Source organism: Eucalyptus grandis, chromosome 1 (genome assembly GCF_016545825.1).
Source record: "Eucalyptus grandis isolate ANBG69807.140 chromosome 1, ASM1654582v1, whole genome shotgun sequence".
In the NCBI taxonomy this organism is placed as follows: Eukaryota; Viridiplantae; Streptophyta; class Magnoliopsida; order Myrtales; family Myrtaceae; genus Eucalyptus; species Eucalyptus grandis.
In genome coordinates this window covers 19,577,829-19,597,268 of record NC_052612.1, presented here as the reverse complement: position 1 = coordinate 19,597,268, position 19,440 = coordinate 19,577,829, and the positions used below count along the sequence as shown (strand labels likewise).

Here is a 19,440-nt window from a genome sequence, read left to right as displayed (position 1 = left end):
AGTTCACATCCTTTCGTGCAACCATATCTTTGACAAAGTTATACTTGGTATCTATATGTTTGGTCTTGCCATGATATTTTGGATCTTTGGTGTACGCTATAGCTACTTAGCTATCACAGTTAACCAACAATGGATTTGCAGCTTTCTCGATGACACCTAAATGATCCAAAAATCTCTTAAGCCAAACTCCTTCTTGTACCGCTGCTGACAATGCCACGAACTCAGCTTCCATCGTGGACAAGGCTATACACGTTTGCTTCTTACCGCTCAATGATATGGCGCCATTGTTAAGCAAGAAAGCAAATCCGAGGTAGATTTTATTTCATCTAAATCTCATCCCCAATCAGCATCCGAATAGCCTTCAAGTTCTGCATGATCCTTTCATTGGTAATTCAACTTGTAATCAACAGTTCCCTTCAGATACCTCAGTACTCTCTTAACGGCATTCCAATGTGCTTGACCTGGGTTGGATTGGTATCTACTCATCATTCCAACTGCAAAACATATGTTAGGTCTTGTACACATCATAGCGTACATCAAGCTCCCAACAGCACTAGCATAAGGAACATGTTTCATTTATTCATTTTCTTGTGGAGTTCTTGGACACAGTCTATGGCTCAATCCTTCACCTTTTGCAATAAGAGTGTTTATGGGTTTACAATCTTGCATACGAAATCGTTCAAGAACCTTATTTATATATGTTTCTTGCGAAAGAGATAACGATCTCTTCGAACGATCTCTTGAAATCTTAGCTCCAAGAATGTATGCAGCTTCACCCATATCCTTCATCTCAAAGTTGGAAGGCAACCAACTCTTGACGGTGTTAACAAACTCCATATTATTTCCGGCAATTAGTATATCATCAACATATAATGATATGATCACAAATTGATCTTTGGATCTTTTGATATATACACAATGATCCTCATCTATCATTGTAAAATCATATGCCATTATGGAATTATGAAAACGTATATACCATTGTCTTGATGATTGCTTAAGGTCATATATCGATCTTAAAAGTCGACATACATTTTCTTCTTGGTCTTCTTTAATGAAACCAGCAGGTTGTTCCATATATATTTTTTCCTCTAATTTTCCATTGAGGAAAGCAGTTTTAACATCCATTTGATGTAACTCAAGATCCATACTAGCCACTACTGCCAGAATAATGTGAATCGAGGTAAATCTTACTACGGAGAAAATGTTTCTTCATAATCAATTCATTCATGTTGATTATACCCTTTTGCCATAAGGCGAGCCTTATGCCTTTCTATCGAGCCATCAGATTTTCGCTTTATTTTGAGAACTCACTTGTTCCCAATAACTTTGCGTCCTTTTAAAAGATCAACCAATTCCCAAACTCGGTTTGACTTCATTGACTCAATCTCCTCTTCCATTGCATGAATCAATTTTTCCTTACTAGGCCAATTCAGAGCCTCATTAATATTTCTTGACTCATTCTCATCTTGCGAAGCAATCATAAAAGTTTCCCCTTCAATGTCAAAACGTCGACGGGGAATACTTTGGCGACTTGTTCGCCGTATGGGAGATTGTACACTTTACACATTATTCCCCATTATGCTCCCACTAAGATCAGATAATGATGACGCCGTCTCATCATGTGGTTGCAATTGAGAATGAATTGAATTTAATTTGTCATTTCTCATATTACTTCCACTTGGACGAACTCCACTAATATCATTATCTTGATCCAATGTTTCAAATAGGGAGTAATCTACCCCTATTTTGCCCTTCTTAGGAAATTCATCCTCTAAGATTGTGACATCTCGTGATTCAAATTCAGTTATACTCTCACTTTTCTGCTCACCTATGAATATATACCCTTTCGAGTGTTCGGAGTAACTTATGAAAATACTCTTCTTTCCTCTGGGACCCAATTTTCCAAACTTGTGAGAGGACTCATAAGTATATACAGTACAACCCCATGGCTTAAGAAAACTTAAGTCCGGTTTTCTACATGTCCATAACTTATATGGAGTGGAAGTAACTGATTTGGAATGCACTCGGTTAAGTATATAAGCAGCAGTTAACAACGCATCACTCCAAAAAGTGATAGGTAAGTTAGCATGCGCCATCATGGACCTAACCATTTCCAGTAGGGTTCTATTTCTTCTTTCCGCAACACCATTTTGTTGAGGAGTATATGGAATAGACAATTGTCTTTCTATTCCTTTCTCATCACATAATTTTCTGAACTCATCAGATAAATATTCTCGACCTCGATCGGATCTCAATGCTTTTATTTTCTTGTCTAATTGATTTTCTACCAAATTCATAAATCTTTTGAAACAACTTAATGCTTCAGATTTATGAGAAATCAAATAGACATATCCGAATCGAGTATAATCATCTATAAAAGTGATGAAATAAACAGCCCCATGCCTTCCTTTCACATTCATTGGACCACAGACGTCATAATGGATTAAATGCAGATGAAATTCAGCTCTTTTACCTTTTCCAAATGGTTTCCTTGTCGTTTTCCCTACTAGACAATGCTCACATATGGGCAAATCGACTCTTTCAATGTTGCCTAACAAGCCCTCTTTGGCTAGTCTATTCATACATTGTTGGCCAATATGACCAAGTCTAGCATGCCACACATTCACATCATTATCATATGTATTAGGAGACGTGAGAAAGGAATAACAAACATTTGCATTAACATAGTCAATATCTAATACAATGAAACCATCCAGAAAATAACCACAACCATAGTAATTTGTATCCAAAAACAAATCAACACCTCTATTATGGAAGTTCATATTAAAACCTAATTTAACTAACACTAAAATAGACACTAAATTTCGATAAATCTCCGGAGCATACAATACATCATGTAGGAACAAAGTGCGTCCACCACGCATATTCAATTGGCAGGTGCCAATTCCTTTCACTTTAGCTCTGGAGTTGTTTCCCACATAGATCCACTTAGTTCCAGTTGGTACTCGTTGGAATTCCACGAAGGATTCTCTATCCTTTGCTACATGGTCTGTCGCTCCTGAATCTATAGTCCACAAAGGATTAGACTCAGTCAAGAATATAGAATTCGACACAAAAGTAAAGTTCTGAAAAGTACAAGGGGTGTTTACCTTCTTTGGCTCACGACAGTCGCGAGCATAGTGACCCTTCTTGTCACAGTTTTAACACTTCACCCTTGCAAGCTTCTTCATCTGAGGACGCTTTTCTCTTTCATGTTGGTTAAGCTTAGGTTTCTTCCCTGAAGGACCTGCTTCCTTGCCTTTCCCTTTATCAAACCAGCTAGGACGTTTGCCCTTGGAGCTTGAAGCTCCATGTGAGCTAGAACCAACATGATAAATTTCAGCTTCCGGCTTAGCCTCTAAGAGGCGGTCCTCTTCCAGCTCAAGATGACGCATTGCATCATCAAATGTTTTGATATTTTCATTATGGGTCAGGTGCACTTTCATATGCTCCTAACTCTAAGGCAAGGAACAAATCACTGCTTGCACTTGCTGCTCATCTGTCAGGACATGACCAGCATCTTTCAACTCATTTATTATGTTTGACATCTTTCTAAGATGTTGCTTTATGGTCTGACCATGAGGCTTCTTATAAGAGTCAAACCTAATAGTGAGCTACCTCAGTTTGGTCACCGAAGTATGACCAAATCTTGCTACCAATGCTTCCCACATTTCCTTGGCGTTCTCAAAACGCCTGAACTCTCGCATGACGTCATTTTCCATGCTACTCAGCAACGTAATGCGAGTAAGAGAGTTATTTCTTTTCCATGCAGCAAATGCTTCCTTATCTCTCTTGTGCTATGCATTGTTTCCTTCTTCAGGTTCTACCATGGTCAGGTTAAGAGCTTCTAGTGCCTCTGCTCTTCCAGCACATATTGGATTTTCATGTGCCATATTTTATAGTTATCGCCATTGAGCTTTTCACCTTTGTTCAGCTCGGCAACTATGCTCTTTGTGGCTGAGCCATTGATCTGAACACATCAGACATATATGCACGAATTATTAATGCCTATCATTTATGCATCCATTTTGCATAGACCCATCATATTAATGAACAATTTCAAGTAAGGTTTCAGAATCAAAAGATCACTATGTTTCCAATCATCCTCCAAAAATCCTAACTCAAAACTATCATTAATATAATTGTCTTATGCAAAATAAATTCTATGAAGCTACAAAAACTTCTATGAACTACCCACAGCAACCAATAATAACAGGAAGCAAATAATATTTGACATCCAATAGAATAATAATTCTTTCACATAATATAACTAACATATCAGTTGCTACATCAATAACAATCAGGTAGTAAACATTACATAAGACGTTCACAAAGCACACTTAACAAAGATCAGCCTTTACATCTAACACCAAGTCAGTACATGAACTGGGAAAGATCATCTTTTATTCAATTTCTTGATCTTTTCCCTTGTAACAATCCAGTAATAATCATCTATAAAATCCATTACAATTTTCCTATATGAAGCGGCTCTGTTGACATTCCATATGCGATTCAACACTCCTTGCCATTCTGGTGGAAGGGTATTCATGAAAAATCGCACCATCTCAGACTGTGGCATAGGACGACCATTCCATATGACCTTTTGAATTTTCCCGTTGACTTCAAGGACATGATCAATTAAGTTACCACTCTCCCATCGATGATCAGTCAGCTCAGCTATCAACTTAAAAAGCCTTTCCTTTTGTTCATCGGTAATTGCGCGAATAGGTATGCGCAACCTTAGGGGAGGCATTGTTCCTACAACAAATGCAGAACAAATAATGGATCACATATAATCCACATAGACTTAATTGAAAAAGAAACACATTCTTTTCATCCCTTTTTTTTTTGTCAACAGTCAACGGTCGAAGTCAACGGTCAACGGTCGGGTCGGGTTGGATGAACCGACCCGGCATGTGCCTTGCACGCGCGAGCGACCGGTCGGATCTCGGGTCGGGTCGCGTCTCGGGTCGGGTCAGTTCGCCGGTCGGGTCGGGTCGCCGGCCGATGACCGACCGGCCAATTGTCGCCGGCGATGACGTCATCCCAGCGGTTACTGACCGTTGGGTGACGTCATCATGTGTCGGTTCGCCGACCGGCGCGTGCCGGTTCGCCGGCCGGTGCCGTCGCGCACGTGCCGGTTCATCGACCGATGCGTGTGGCGCACGCGTTGGCTGTGCTAGCACTTCAGGCGCGTGGCGCCCATGCGCAGCAGCTTCTGGCCACGCGTGTGGCCGCGTCCGGCGTCTCCCGGCGACGTTCGACCCATCGACGGACGCGTCTCGATGAGCTCTTTCACCCTATGCCATCGAAATCGATTTCAACTTACGAAACTCAAAAAAATGGATGAACAGTGCTCGAGTGTCGGGATTTTTCGCCCTGATCCATGTCGACCGATTATTTTCACGAAAAATCAATCAAAAATCATTCATAAACATGAAAGGGGTCGGGAAAACATGAACTAAGGCTCTGATACCAATGTTGGGATTGTCGGATTCCCAAAATCCGGATTCGACACTACATCGAACCCCTAAAACGAATGCGGAAGACAAGCCCGGGAAATTCACATGTATCACCGATCCTAAAGCACACCACGGAATCGAGCATACCTTGTTAGCCACAGATTAAACACCGACGCCGATAAGAGGAAGAGAAACCGATCCCGTTCGATCCGATGACGTCAATTGGCTTTGAAGGGAAGATGGATTCGCCTTTTGCTTACCGTTTTCTTTTAGAGCGTTTCAAGGGAGAGAGGGAGGCGGAATGTACGTTAAAAATGCCAAAAGGTTCGTTCCTCCCTCTCTCTTTCTCCTTTTATATGTCCCTCCAAAAGAAAAGAACGTACCCCTTCATCATATCCCTCCATCCATGGGCCCTAATCTTGTGGGCCGAGCTTTTAGGCCCATTATGGGCGGACGGGCCAACTTAGGCCCATCACATTAAATAAAGCCATCAAAGATAATGGCTGAGTCCACTTGCCATCCACATGTAGCCTCCTATAGGATTTGCTGCACTATTCATTTGACCTCTCATCCTCATTAGGATCTTCATCAACCAAAAGCGACAAATTGGATCGTTTCATATCATTTCAAACGCTATCAAGAAGGATAACAAGACTTTCCGCAATTAAACTAGTCCGGCGAGCAGGACATTTTCCCGTAAACTAGGAAATATATAGTGGAATGACAACTCCTTCCTTGGACGTGAAGAGACAGATTTCGTGCAATTAAGCTAGTTGGGCCCGCGCGGCGCAACACCATCCTATAAATTAGGAAAAATATAGAGAGGTATGCATTCCTATTATTTTTTAGCAAAGAGAGGCTTGACTCAGTCAACCAAAACACTGAGGATTTGATATAGTTTTCTAAGGCTGCATTTAATATTCAGAATAAGATAAAATTTATTCTCTCATATATTTGATACATGCTCAAGACATGATAAAGTTGGATATAAGAAGGAATCCAGCATGTTACAACAACTTTGTGATTAATCGAGACTAAGGGTGCGTTTGTTTGCGTTTTTGTTTAAAAATTGTTCCGGGGAACGAAATAGAAAAAAGTGTTTGTTCTGGGAACAATTTTTGAACAAAAACGCGTTTAGTAAACTTGTTCGGGAACAAAAATAAATAGAAACACGTTTGGTAAATTTGTATAATTTTTTATTTCTTTTATTTTTTCTATTTTTTTCTATTTTTTCTTTTTTCTTTTTTCCTTTTTTCTTTTTTTTCTTTTGGCCGGTCGCGGCCTCGGCCATGGCCGGCGACCGGCCGACGAGGGGGCGGCCTCGCCCAGCACGGCGAGGCTCGCGGCCCCGGCGAGGCCGAGCCTCGCCGGCGGCCCGGGCGAGCTCGGCCTCGCCGGACTGGGGCGAGCTCGGCCTCGCCGGATCCGGGCGAGCTCGAGCTCGCTCGCCAAGGCGAGGCCGACCCTCGCCGGGGCCGGCGAGCCTCGCCGTGCTCGGGCGAGGCCGCCGGCCATGGCCGAGGCCGGCGGCGGCGAAAGAAAAAGAAAGAAAATAAGAAGAAAAAGAAGAAAAATTTCAAAAGTGTTTCGATTTGTGTTTGAAACAAGAAACACAAAATTTGTGTTTCTTGTTTCGTTCTTTTGTTCCTGGGAACAAAAGAACAAAAAAACAAAAAAAGTGTTTAAAAACAAAAAAAAGAAATACAAACAAAACGCAGCCTAAGGAGTCAGTAAATAGTAGACACAGAAATTGCACGTGACAAAGAATGATCCAATGTATGCATGACATTGTCATTTCATACATTCTTGCCCTGTGGGGTAAAAGATCATTGAACTTACATCCGTGATGGCATAATTCATTACCCACTGATTAAAAAGTGTGATTCCAATCGAGGATGGAAGAAAATGCAAAATCCATGAGAATGATTAGTGATAGGATGGATTTTAGATGACCGTACCCATTTCGAATCCATTACGGATTTTAATGTGGAATCCTGATCCCAACACACTAGAGTAGTCAAGTTTCCAGAATAGCTTGGCATATCAAAGAAACAATTCATCTCTTCCTAGATATATTATGGTCGACCCCATATTTGTGGGCACAATTGACTACTTGCAACTAGGGAAAAATTTCAAATAAGATATGAAGTGACAAATTCAGTCTCAATTAAGGGTCTAAAGTAGCAAATTTAGTCTCAAATGAGATCCAAAGATCACCGACTAGCCAAATCTTGATATGACCAGGGTATTTTCGTCCGATGACTTCTTCTTCTTTTCCTTTTTTTTGTGTTTTCTTTCTCGCCTTCTTTTCCCTCTTTTTCTTTTTGTTTTCTTTTCTTCCTTTTCTTTTACCTTTATTCCCTACGCAACCTCACCACACATCTTCTTCTTTTTTTTTTTTTTTTAATAATTCTTTTCGAGAAAACCTCACCGCACTCGGGAGGCTTCCTCTCAATCTTGACACCTAGCTTCTCCATCTCACTACTCATGCTCTCGGTTGATGCTTTAAGGGATGCTAATGCTAAATATCTTCTTTTTGAACGGTGAATCGGAGATTTTACCTCTCGTTTGATGCTTTAATGGATGCTAAATATCTTCTTTTTGAACGGTGAATCGGAGATTTTAGCGGCTTGTTAATAGCCATTGCTGCTCGCACAAGATCATCCCATTTCTCTTCTCATTTTTCCTCTCTCTCTCTCTCTTAAATCGATATTTGTCCTTCTTTCTTCTGCTGCTTTATATGTTGGACTAAGCTTTGTTGGTAGCCACTCGTCTGTCATCCCATTGCTTTAGAGGGCATGTGAAATTGGGAAGAGACGAAAGCAACTTTCCCGTTGTGCTCTCCATCCTAGAATTAGGAATTATCCATTTGCCAAGATCTAGGTTTGGCTTTCGTCTTCTAAGTTGCTGCTCCGAGAAGCGTCGGGGCGAACTCCGTTTACTGAGGCTCGAAGGTGGCCACCTTGGCCAGTAGAATTCTGGCGTTGAAGCTGAAGCCACTAATCACCATCGTCTCGACAACCTGCAGGGTTTCATTGAGGTGAGTAATGAGTGTGTCAAAGGAGTATATGTGGGGAACTACAGTTGAGACTATAGAAGTCGAAGAGGATTGGGGAGCAGAAGCATAAGCCTAATAACTTCACCTAGGGAGATTGCCAAGATGAAGCCTAAATCTGAGCTCATCAATATATCAGTTGGATCCACCTTCACTCAAATGCTTATCGGCCCAGAAATTGCAATCATTGATTCTGATACCATTTTGTTAGGAGTGTGCAACAAAAGCCCGATACTTTCACCTAGGGATATCATCAAGAGTTAGCCCAAATCCAAGCTTGTCAATATATTCGGTTGGACCCACATTCACTCAAAAGCTTAAGCCAATAAGTTATGAGATAAATATGATATATTAAATGCTCAATATCACATCAATTCTCCTATATGAGACTTTTATGATATAACTTACATGTGAATCCTAACAAGGATGCAATCCATGAGAATGTGGAAGGAAAAAGAAAGAAAAGAAAACAGAAATAAAAGGAGAGCATAGCAAAGAAAGAGAGTGAAAGAGAAACAACAAAAAAGAAAAAGGCTTTTGACGAAAATGCCCCTGGCCAGATGAAGATTTGAGTGATTAGTGAGCCTGGGCCTTTATTTAAGACTAATTTGTTATTTTAAGCATTTATTTTAGACAACATTCATTTTGAGCCATCTTTTGATAAGATACTTTTGATTCAAACCTTTGTTTGAAATTTCCCCGAAAATCGTGTCCGATAGATTTCCTATTAAAGACACTATTAAGTCACGGAATATAATAAGCACGTCAACTGTTAGACCAAACCATCACAAGAAACTAGAGATTGAAAATCAAGAATAGGAAGTTACAGTCATACGAATAGGGGATGTTCGATCACTCAAAAGAAAACGCAAAAACCTCCCCATTCAAAAATAAAGAAAAAACTAAGAATCTTGTTAACAGGTTGTCCAAAAAGTGTATGGATTAATACTCGGTACCAGAACATACTCGAGTTACAAAATAAATACACACATCGCGATTTTTATATCTATTAGCGCGTGTGGGTTGTTTACCCATGTTTATAAATGAGTAAAAATGGCAGGATGCCTCTTTGAGTCGGATGGGCAGGCAGGTCCACTAAAAGGCGAATTGTCGGATCATAACAATTTGTATTCCTAATAACTTTGATATACAATGTCGTAAAATATAAAAACATATAAAATTTACTACGGATGGACGAAATCCACTCTTTGTTTTGTTTTGTTTTTTTTTTTTTTGGGCCCGGGGGTGTTAAATGAGACTGTTATATGGAGGGTTTGGACCGTGGTCCAGTTCCAGTTGTCTGTTGAGTAGCTTGCCAGAGAGTGGTGCCACCCGCACCTGAAGAGAATCAATGTATTTTTAATTGCCCACTTGATGGTATTGCGTGAGATCTATATGCTTTATCATTAGAACATGGGTTCCTCAATGATCGATCATATTTTAACATTAGGTGGGGTTGGAGTGGATTCGCATATCTATAAATTTAACATCTAAAAGTGGGTTCTTTAATGGATGATTGCCCGCGTGATAACGGCATTTGATCTATTCGCTTTACGAAAGATGAGGAATTTCGTATGGATTCATGGGTGCAAGTTTTAATCGTCCTCCATCCCCTTACTAGTTCGGAAAGGGTGGAAAAAGGTCGAGTAAAGAAATGAGATTTAAAAAAAAAAAAAAAAAAAGACGACATTTTCAAGATCTGAAATCATTGACTTGGAATTTTAAGTTAACTCTTTCTTTTTCATACCTTAAAAAGTCTATAAATCGCCTGCGAAATTGTCTCCCTCAAGAGTCAAGAGGGCATGCAAGTTCCTAACATCGGTTAGAACCCTCTCGTTTTGTCGAGCTCTCTCTACCGCTCTTGGTAGTTCTCAAAACCCCAATTCCTGTTTCTTTCCTTTTCAATTCCACCGATTCTCCTTCCTTCGCTGGCATTTTCATGGCTTTCCTGCAATTGAACCCTAAAATTAGGTGGCATCTTTTACCCTTTCGCTCGATATCCCTGTTTTCGCCCAACTTTTCTTCCACTTTCTACGTTCTTTAAATCGATACTGGCATCCCTGTTTCCTTCAACAATTATGACATCATCGGCTTACTTTTGGATGGATTTCATTCTGTCGGACTTCCATGGCAGGCGGGCCCATTCAATCATCAACCGATTCACTCTGGTTCGTTTCTGCATGCCTCCATTTTGACTTCTTTAGTCACTGCAGAGGGGGACTTGTTGTTAGTCAAGGGGCTATTTCCGCATTCTGTTATGGGTATTAGATTTTTGAAGGTTGAGTTCCTTTGATTTTAGTATTACTTTTCTCCTGGATGGCTACGAACGACCCTCCCGATACCTCGCGCCTGGCTGCTCTTTGCTCTAGCTTGGGACGCTTAACCACTGAACAGCAAATTGAGAATTGTGACGATAATCCCTCGCCTGAAACAATAGAAGAATGTAGGTTAGCCCTCATTGGTAAAGTCCTATCTAATCCAGCCATTAACTTTCCAGCTTTCCAAACCACACTAAAAAAGGCTTGGCGGACTGACTTAGTGGACATATCACAGCGTGAGGCAGAGATATTTGTTGCAAAGTTCCAATCCCAAGTTGAGAAACAGAGAATACTTGAAGGAGGCCCTTGGCTATTTTCGGGTCACTTAGTTATCCTCAAATCCTGGATTCCTAATACACCATTCCATTGTTATGACTTCTCTACATGTGCTTTTTGGATTCAAGTGATAGGACTACCTTTAGAATGGTGTTCTGACTGTATGTTTAGGAAGGCGGTGCAGCATATTGGTAAGATACTAGAGGTGAAGGTGAATTCTAAGGAAGGTGCATCATCTAGAGTCGGTCAAGTAAGAGTTGAAATCAATTTGGCTGAACCTCTCATAACAGGAAAGTTGGTTAGACTTAATGGCCAACCTTTTTGGCTTGATTTCCGGTATGAACGCCTCTCACACTTCTGTTATTCCCGTGGCAAACTTGGGCATTATGCGATGAATTGCAAAGACATTGTCTATACTGCAGCTATGCATGAAGGTAGAGAGAAAATGGCATATGGTCAGTGGCTCCGCGCTGAAGTAAAGGAAAATAGCTCATACTGGAACATTTTTTATACTCCACAGGAAATGTCAGCGCAAGGTGAAGATGTTGTACCTGAAACCCCGCTTGGACGGATACTGAATATTCCCTTATTGCCCCCACCATCTATAATTCCAGCAGATGGTACTTCCAATGCTGCTCAAAACCACCGAGAACCTCCAGTTCTACCTGTGCAGCAGCTTTAGAAGCCCTTAGCCGAGCATTCTTCAGCACTTATCCCTGCAGACAACAAGTTGAAAGGAGCTCAGTCCGATTCTACATCAATTATCCCTGCAGACTACAAGTTGAAAGGTATTCAGCCTGATCCTATGGAGATATATGTACCAAAGAAGATGAAGAATACTAGGCCGAAACCTACTTTGGGTTCAGCCAAAAAACAGCGAAGATACAACCCTTATGACACAAGGAGCCTACTCTTGACGGACTATATGGACTCAAATCTACTGGAAACCCCTGTCTTCCTAGCAAATGAAGCTGATGTTCGGGCATTGGTGGCTAGCCTAAAACAGCCACCAACAGACAAATGAAGCTATTATGTTGGAATTGTCAGGGTTTAGACAATCCCTTGACAGTTCAAGCTCTTAAGGCCATGACGGCCAAAGAAAAGCCCGCTGTTGTGTTTATTATGGAAACAAAGCAACCGGAAGTTAGGCTTCAACTTATTCAACGTAGCTTAAAGTTCCCAAATTCCCATGTTATAAATCCCAATGATTTTGCTGGTGGTTTAGCTCTTTTCTGGAATGATATGGTTCATCTACAGGTTCTTAGTTCTAGTCCACATCTACTTCATCTTCAGGGTCGTGAAGGGTGGGGAGGTCGACTTATATGTATTACCTTTGTGCACGCGCCAACTGACTTTCAGCAGCGACAACAAGTGTGGGACGAACTCCGACAGATACATTCGCACAACAGCTTACCTTGGGTATGTGCTGGCGACTTTAATGAGGTTCTTTACCCTTGGGAAAAGGTAGGCAAACGCCCTGCTAATCAATCTAGAATGCTGTCCTTCCGAACTATACTCAATGATTGTGAGTTTTCTGAGGTAGAGAGTAATGGATGTCGGTTTACATGGATGAATAATAGATAGGGGGAGGAGTTGGTGAAGGAGAAATTGGATCGAGTTGTATGTACTATGGATTGGCGTCTTTTATTTCCTGGTGCAGAGGTTTATGCGTTTCCAGCCGTGGGATCTGACCACAATCCTCTTCTAATCAACACTTCGGCATCTTATCAGAAGACAAGGAAACCATTTCTTTATGAGAGCTACTGGAATGAGGATGAGGAATGCCATCAAGTTATCTCACGGGCTTGGAATTCATCTAAGGATTTTCTAACTAACGTTCGGTGTGTTACATTAGCTTTAACTGCATGGGGTAGGAAAAAATATTCCAATAGACATGAAAATGTGTCGTGTCTTCAAAATCAGCTTCAGAATTTGATGAATTAGCCAAATTTTACTTATGACAGGGTAGAGGCATCTAAAATCAAAGAGGAACTCCGTCGTACTTGGACACAAAAAGAACAATACTGGGCTTTAAGATCTAGAATTCAATGGCTGAAGTGGGGCGACAAAAATACACGTTTCTTCCATGCCTCAACTATTCAGAGAAGGCAGCACAACCGAATAACCATGTTGCGCACCGATGATCAGCATTGGATTCGTGACCAAAATGCTCTCAAAGACATGACGACCACTTATTTTGCACGGTTATATACAACGACGGGATTTCGACACCATGCCCCTTTACTTGATCAATGCGGCCAACTGGTAACCTCTGAAATGAATGACCAGCTGACTGATTCTGTCATGATGGAGGAGGTTCGGCAAGCAACCTTCCAGATGGGGACTACCAAGGCACCAGGACCTGATGGGTTAAACGGCCTATTTTATCAAACACATTGGGACATTGTTAAAGAAGACCTCTTTCATCTAGTTCAGAACTTCTTCAGGTCGGGGGTAATGCCTAATGGGATTAATCACACTATTATCACGCTTATTCCTAAGACCCCTCAACCAGAGCTGCTTGAACAATATCGCCCAATCAGCCTATGCAATTTTGCATATGAGATTATTTCTAAGGTACTGGCTAACAGACTCAAACCGTGGTTGCATACTCTAATTATTAAAGAACAGTCAGCTTTGGTGAAAGGCCGACAGATACAGGATAATATTCTGATTGTCCAAGAAGTTATTAATTACTTTAGATCGCGTAAGAGACGGTGCAAATTCAGTGCGATTCTCAAAACAGACATGACAAAGGCGTATGACCGTGTAGAATGAGATTTTCTTTAAGATTATCTACTGAAATTGGGCTTCCATCAACGATGAGCCCGTTGGATTATGCAGTGTATTACCACGGTCGCCTACAGCGTGAAGTTTAATGGGGAGCACTTGCCTTATTTCTATCCATCTCGTGGTCTCCGCCAGGGTGATCCTCTATCCCCTTATATTTTTATCCTATTGGCTAATATTTTATCGAATCTTATTACACAAGTAGTCAGTATCAGACATCTTAAAGGCATTCGTTTAAATAGATGGTGTCCTACCCTGTCTCATCTCTTTTTTGCTGATAATGCGATATTCTTCCTCCATGGTTGTGTCCAAGAATGTCAAAACCTTGCCAACATTCTAAACTTATATTGTGTGGCTACAGGACAGCAAATCAATCGCAACAAATCAGGTATCCTTTTCAGCAAACACTGTCCCACTACCCTTCAGGAAAACATGTCTATGGAGTTTAGGGTTCCTATTTTACAAAGTTGTGGCAGATATCTAGGCTTACCCTCAGCATGGGGTCGTTCGAAGAAAGAGATGTTTTTGTGGATCTTAGCCAGAGTCAATGCAAAACTCGAGGGGTGGAAAGAGAAATTCATTTCAAAAGGGGGGTAAAGAAATTCTTATCAAATCGGTTATTCAGGCTATCCCTACTTATGCCATGTCTATCTTTAAGCTACCCCTTTCTATTTGTAGAGCTATTGAATAGAGAATTGCTCGCTTTTGGTGGAGAAATGACCATAATAGAGGTGCTGTCCATTGGCTAAAGTGGGACATTATGAAAAATAGAAAAGCTGTTGGAGGAATGGGATTCCGTGATCTTATCATTTTCAATAGAGTGATGCTTGGGAAACAGGCTTGGTGCCTGTTACAGCAGCCTCAATCATTATGGAGTTCATTCTTTAAAGGTTTATACTTTCACTCAGCGGATTTCCTATCGGCTGTCAAAGGCTCTCGGCCATCCTGGGGCTGGCAGAGCTTACTTATGGGCAGGGATGCTATATTACAGCACACGCGTTGGTCAGTTGGTAACGGTAACAACATCAGAATAAGGGGGGATCGGTGGCTACCTATGGGTATTTTGCATGGTCCTAACTCACGAGATGAACCTCTCGTGGTGGCCGATCTAATTGATCAGAACCACCACAATTGGAACTAGATGCTGCTCCAACGTTTCTATGGAGAACAGATCGCAGCGGAAGCTCTTACTATTCCGGTAAGACCTCTTCATTCAGCTGACCGTCTGATACGGTCAGCCACAGCCAATGGTCAATATTTTGTCAAAAGCAACTATTTTACCCTCTTATAGTCATTCAGCACTCAACCTAACGATGGCGCCTCAACATCTCAACAGAACCAGCAGGCATTATGGAACAAAATCTGGGCAATGAACACTGAACCGAAACTGAAGATCTTCCTATGGTCTGCCTGTCACAATGCCCTAGCGACAAAAGCAAATCTATTGCAAAGACATATCATCACAGATCCTACATGCTCACTATGTCAACAGAACGCCCTAGAAACCATCGAGCATATTTTCTTAAACTGCACATGGACTCAGGCCATCTGGACCGATCCCCAGATCAATATCCCAACCCCATCGAACACAACTGAGCATTTAGACTCCCGGATTACAAAAAGAGTAATTTTACCTTAGAACTCACCCGGTCTTTCCCTGATTGCTAACACCCTTTGGCAGATATGGCGGATGAGGAACAATTTCACTTTTCGGAATCAGCAACCCGATGCTTCCTATGCAGTGTTTACAGCGGTGGCTCAAACAAAGTCTTCTCGGCTCCACTCTGCAGCACTGCGATCGAGCCCTGTTTCTTCCTCTCTGCACCCATCGCACCTCTGGCGCCCTCCGAAATTGGGTATCCTCAAATGCAATATTGATGCCAGTTATGGTAGTGACGAAGGGTCCATTGCCTGTATCAGTAGAGATTCGAAGGGAAGACTTACGGATCTGTTTTCCGGCCGAGTCTAGGCGCGATCTGCTTTTGAAGCGGAGGTGTTGGCGCTGACCTACACACTCTTTAGCATCTACTCACGCAAAGACTCCACAATGCTTCTCTGGAGGTTGAATCTGATTGTCTTCTTCTTATCGAATCATTGCAACGAACGCGTCAGCCGCCATGGACTCTTCGCCCTCTGTTTGACGAAGCCACTGCTCTGCTCTCCAGGTTTTCTAACCTAAAATTACTTCACTGCAGACGTGAAGCAAACCTTGTAGCCGACTGGGCTGCGAAGGCCCGCAACTCCGTCTCGGGCCATTACTTGATGTCAGCCCATAATTGCATCCTATTTTCTCCTTTTGTTTTGCTTGATCTAGTTTATGCTGACGCACTTTCTTCAGGTTGTAATGTTTCCTTATATTAAATGCAACAAGTATGTTCGACCAAAAAAAAAAAAAAAAGTCAAGAGGGCCAGCTTGATTCTCATGCAACCTCCTCCAGGACTTACTGCATCTTTCTCAACAACGACGTATCAAATCATTTCATGTTTTTTCAAACGCTATCAAGACCCCCCCCAAAAAAAAAACACTAAGAAGCATGATAAAATTTTTCTTTAATTAAAAAGGTAGGCTGCACAACATCCTTCCTAGATTTTAACATGTAAGCGAATGTGTTATACACTGAAAAAAAAGCTGATTTATCATAGTCAATACACCATTGGGGTTACTCGTGCAAGGAAGACTAGTCGATGAAAGTGATTCAAACCATTGACAATCGACAAGTATATAGCATGGATATTGACATCTATTGAATACCCCTTCGAATCCTCCTTTAGATATACCCGCATCCGAGCTCCCTTCAAATCAAGCGTGGTAACGACCCTCGCTGTTTCCAAATAGTTAAGCCAGCCAGCGTAATCTGAGACGGAAAATGGCAGCCTCGAATGAGGAAGAGAGGCGAGTTGCGGCTCTTTGCGAAGCCTTGGAAATCTATGGTCCGAAGAAGATGTTGTGGAGATAAAAGGTGATATTACGATGAAAGACTGTCAATGCCGCAAACTCTGTTTGGGAAATTTTATACTAATCCGAATGCAAACTTTATCGTTTCCTCAACACAATGAAAAGGGTGTGGAGAGTTGATACTGTTACCTGCACTGTTCTTGAACCGGGTTACTACTCCTTCTCCTTCCAATCTGAAGTTGAGAAACAAAGAGTTTTCGATATGAGGCCATGGTCTTTCTCTAGTCATTTATTAGTATTACAACAATGTGATCCTGATACTCCTGAGTTGTGTTATGATTTTACACACTGCGAATTTTGGGTGCAATTCTATGGGCTCCCTTATGGAAGAGTAACTTATGATGTGATAAGAGATATAGCTGTGAAATTGGGCGAAGTGATTGAGGTGAAAATAGAAACAAAAGGAAACAAAGAACATACAAGTTTGGTAAGGCCGTAATCAAGCCGGATCGGAGAAGCCTCTGAAGACAGGAGTCCTAGTAAATTTGGAGAAAAAGAGGCTGTGGATTGAATTCAAATACGAACGACTCCCACATTACTGTTACTCGTGTGGAAAGATTGGGCATTATGCCACATTTTGCAGAGAAATACCCTATGAGAAATCGGGGTTAGCAGATAACCTACCAGGAAGGTTTGGCCAATGGTTAAAAGCAGAAGTTCGTCAACTCAGTCCATATGGGAAGATATTTTATGGAAAGCAAGAGATAATACCGGAGGACGTAGAGAGTGTGCCCGAGACGCCCATCTATGCAAATCCTGAAACACGTAAGAATCAGCAAGAGCAAAATTCAGAACAAGATTTAGCCATCTGTGGGCAGGATGATGCAGAACAGCACTTTAATCAGGAGAACAGACACTCATATCAGCCCATAGAAATGCTATTAATGGAGGAGCGAGGGCCACAGAAGAGAGGAAGCAGATGTATTGATACAGAGTCAGAAATGATTCTATATGAAGAACAATTGAAGGAAGCGGCGATGGCTGTAGAAGAGATAATACCAGAGGAAGAGGGGCTGGGGAAATCTAAAACCCGCATGTCAAAGGCCTCAAATACGAAAAAAGGCAAGCGCTTTTGCCCGTATGGTGCACAATCTTCAAAACTCAGGTCCCGGACACCACACGCTGGTGGAAACCCCTATCCATGTGATGGAGAAGTCTAAACAAGGCTTTGGTGGCTAGCCCTAATAAGCCACCGGATCATCCATGAAGCTATTAAGCTGGAATTGTCAAGGGTTGGGCACACCCTTGACAATTCAAGCCCTGAGGGTCATAGCGACCCAGGAAAGGCCCAGTGTTATTTTCTTAATGGAGACAAAAAATCAAGAAAAAAAGGTGCAGCGCATACAAAAAAGGCTGAGATATAAAAATAGTTTCGTGGTGAATCCAGAAGGAATTGCAGGGGGATTAGCATTGTTCTGGGATGATCAAGTAGAGTTATTTATGGACTCTTGGTCAAAAAGCCATATTAATGCCCAATGCGTACTTAAAGAAACCCAACAGCAAATGCATATTACCTTTGTACATGCCCCTAATGTGTTTCAAGAAAGAGTGGTGTTATGGGGGGATCTATATAGAGATAGCACTAGAAACCATTTACCATGGCTTTGCTTGGGGGACTTCAACGAAATACTATACCATTGGGAAAAAGCGGGAAAGAAGAGGGCAGAAACTTACAGACTTACTGCATTCAGGGACTTCCTTCTACAATGCTCCTTAATGGATTTGGAGAGCAAGGGCTGTGCATTCACCTGGAAAAATAACAGAACAGGGGAGCAGTTAGTCAAAGAGCGGCTTGACAGAGCTTTATGTGATATAGAATGGCGAATAGCACACCCCAATGCTGAATGTACAGCTCTACTAGCCATCGGGTCGGACCACGCCCGCTACTAGTATCTTTAAATGTACGAAGGAAGAGGAAAAGGAGAGCTTTCAGATATGAGGCATTTGGTCTGAAAATGAGGAGTGCGGGCATCTTGTTAGAACAACTTGGGAGGAATTGGGACCTCAAAACTTGTGTATGGTGGAGAAATTGCAGATAGTAGCACAAAAACTTGAAGTTTGGAGTAAACAGAGGCTATATAATGCAAAAACCAGGATTAATGAGCTGAAGCATGATTTACAAAGATTGACAAATGCTCCGGAAACAAATCAAGAAAGTGAGACAGCAAAGCAGATAACTCGGGAAATTGAACAACTATGGCGACAAGAGGAGATGTACTGGGGTATGCGCTCAAGGATTTCATGGCTTAAATGGGGAGATCGAAACACAAAATTTTTTCATGCAACTACTATCCGCAGGAGATCTAGAAACAGAATTACCTTGCTGAAAATGAAGGAGATGAATGGGTGAAAGAGGAAGAGCCCTTAAAGGAGATAACAAAGCAAAGATTCTTCAAAAACTTGTACACTTCAGTGGGGACACGTAATTTTCAACCTATCATACAGCAAATTCCAGCTTCAGTTGATGAAAATATGAATCGAGGCTTGTTGAACCGCATAATGGAGGAAATCACAGCTGCAATGCAACAACTAGGGGCCACTAAGGCTCCCGGGACCAGACGGATGAATGGATTATTCTAT

The 19,440-nt window shown here is 41.6% G+C and overlaps 2 long non-coding RNA genes across 4 annotated transcripts; both read right to left on the bottom strand.

Moving 5' to 3' along the window:
- Positions 1-10,220: 10,220 nt before the first annotated feature.
- Positions 10,221-16,275, bottom strand: LOC104422262. Of its 3 annotated transcripts, XR_721180.3 has the most exons (5): positions 15,551-16,272; positions 11,666-11,830; positions 11,432-11,536; positions 10,826-10,945; positions 10,221-10,727 (listed from the first exon to the last, which is right to left on the bottom strand). It is a non-coding gene; the product is annotated as an uncharacterized LOC104422262 (long non-coding RNA). The 3 variants fall into 3 exon arrangements; XR_001985862.2 differs by having other exon boundaries at positions 10,221-10,945; positions 15,539-16,275; XR_001985861.2 differs by having other exon boundaries at positions 10,221-10,945.
- Positions 16,276-17,312: 1,037 nt separating this feature from the next.
- On the bottom strand, positions 17,313-19,239 carry LOC120291057. The gene is made up of 3 exons (XR_005548856.1): positions 19,180-19,239; positions 18,535-18,608; positions 17,313-17,616 (listed from the first exon to the last, which is right to left on the bottom strand). It is a non-coding gene; the product is annotated as an uncharacterized LOC120291057 (long non-coding RNA).
- Positions 19,240-19,440: the final 201 nt, after the last annotated feature.